Source organism: Phoenix dactylifera, unplaced genomic scaffold, assembly GCF_009389715.1.
Source record: "Phoenix dactylifera cultivar Barhee BC4 unplaced genomic scaffold, palm_55x_up_171113_PBpolish2nd_filt_p 000315F, whole genome shotgun sequence".
Taxonomy (NCBI): Eukaryota; Viridiplantae; Streptophyta; class Magnoliopsida; order Arecales; family Arecaceae; genus Phoenix; species Phoenix dactylifera.
Window position 1 is genome coordinate 367,862 of NW_024067785.1, and position 2,376 is coordinate 370,237.

Here is a 2,376-nt window from a genome sequence, read left to right on the forward strand (position 1 = left end):
ATGAAATCGGCGAGTGCCTGGGCTTTGATTGCCGGCCTCGAACTCCCCGAGCTCGACTGCCCATTTGGCAATCCTTCCGGCGCGGTCCAACCTCTGCAAGATTTGCTTCATAGGCTGGTCAGTCAGTATGGCCACAGTGTGGGCCTGAAAGCCACAACCCGCCCGGTAAGCCTCTACACTTCCTTGACCGTCTTTGGAGGTACCATCTCTTGCATCGCTCGGATCTTCTCAGGATTAGCTTTGACTCCATGCTGAGTTGCTACGAAGCCCAGAAATTTGCCCGAGGTGACTCCGAACGCGCACTTTGCAGGATTGAGCTTCATTTGGTACTTCCTGAGCTTGAAGAATGTTTCATTGAGGTCAGCCATATGGTGCTCTGCTGTTCGGCTTTTCACCAGCATGTGATCCACATAGACCTCCATGTTTCGGCCTATCTGATCTTTGAAGATTTGGCTGACCAGTCTTTGGTATGTAGCTCCTGCATTCTTCAATTCGAACGACATCACCTTGTAACAATAAGTGCCCTTGTCGGTGATGAAAGCCGTCTTCTCCTCATCTTCTGGCACCATTCGGATTTGATTGTATCTCGAGAAGGCATCCATGAAGGTCAACAGCTGATGTCCCGAAGTAGAGTCGATGAGCTGGTCGATGCTGGGGAGGAAAAAACTATCCTTCGGGCAGGCTTTGTTCAGGTCGGTGTAGTCCACGCACATACGCCACTTTTCGTTGGCTTTCTTCACGAGGACCACGTTGGCGAGCCAATCCAGATAGGAGACCTCCCGGATGAAGCCGGCCTCGAGGAGTCTGTCTACCTCCTCGGCCGCCGTCCGCTGTCGTTCCGGGGCGGAGCTCCGCTTCTTTTGCCTCATGGGTCTGCAGGTCGGTTTCACCTGGAGTTAGTGAACCGTGACCTCGGGGTCGATTTCCGGCATGTCGGCGGACGACCAGGCGAAGACATCCATGTTGGCCCGGAGGAATTCGATCAAGCGCTCCCTTTCTCCGGAGCTAAAGCTGGAGCTGACCTACACAGTTAGCTCAGGGCAATTTTCCTGTAGAGGGATTTGGGTAAGAAGCTCACCAGGCTCTACTCACTTCTTCCAGAGGTCGTTCCGAACGTCTAAGGTTTCAATGGGCAGCATGCGATCCGTTGCTTGAGTTGGCGCCTCGGCCGGTAGCTCCTGTGGGTTTGACGCTTCAGTCGGTGGTTTTGCTTCGTAGGTCGCCATGTAGCACCGCTTGGCCACCGTCTGGTCTCCACGAGCTTCGCCTATCCCCTAATCAGTGGGGAACCGCACAAGCAAATGGTAGGTTGAGACCACAGCCCGGAGGGCATTAAGTTTCGGTCTTTCCAGAATGGCATTATAGGCCGAAGGCAGGCGGACCACAAGAAAGTCCGTCCTCACAGTGCTTTCTCGAGGGGCGAGCCCGACCGTGACAAGAAGGTTGACCTTGCCCTCGACCGGGACTGAGTCCCCGGTGAATCCGACAAGTGGAGCATTCATTCTCCGAAGCTGGTTTTCCGTCAACCCCATTTTTTGATAGACATGGTAGTACAAAATATTTGCCGAGCTTCCATTATCAATCAGGATGCGCTTTACATCAAATCTATTCACAACCATAGAGATGACCACAGCGTCATCGTGAGGAGTTTCAACTCCTTCCAAGTCCTTGTCCGAGAAGAAAATGGCTTCAGAAGTGCGCGGGCGCTTTGGGGGAACTCCTTCTTCGGCTGGCTCTTCAGCCGAGCTTCCTCCTCCAATGATGTTGATGGTGCCGGCAATAGGCCTGTTGTTATTTGGATTTTCAGGTGGTGCGGCATTTTCTGCGGGCCTTCTTTCCTCGCGCCAGTTCTGCACAAACCGGTTTAGTACTCCACGGCGGATGAGTGCCTCGATCTCGTCTTGGAGTTGGAAGCAATCCTCCGTGTCATGGCCATGATCCCGGTGGAAGCGGCAATACTTTCTTGGGTTGCGCCGAGCTCCGGTGTCCCGCATTGGGAGGGGAGGCCGGAAGTAATCCCGACCTTCTATCTCCATAAGGACCTCTGCTCGGGGGGCATTCAGCGGGGTGTAACTCTCGTACCTTCTCGAGGACATTCGTGGCCACGGTGGAGATCTCGGTCGAGGCGGGGACCTTGGTCGATGCCGTCCTTACGGTTGGGGCGGGCTTCTCAGCCGAGGCAGGTTCTTGTCTCGGTGTGGAGACTGACTTCTCAAGCGGCCATGCTCTTCGTTGCGCTTCCTCTGCTTTTTCGAGGCCTGCTCGGTCGCGCCTTTTCTAGAGGCGACGGCCTCCTCGGCCTTCGCGTACTTCCGAGCTCGGGCTAGCATTTCGGTGAAATCAGCAGAAAAACTCTTCTCAATGGAGAAGAGAAAT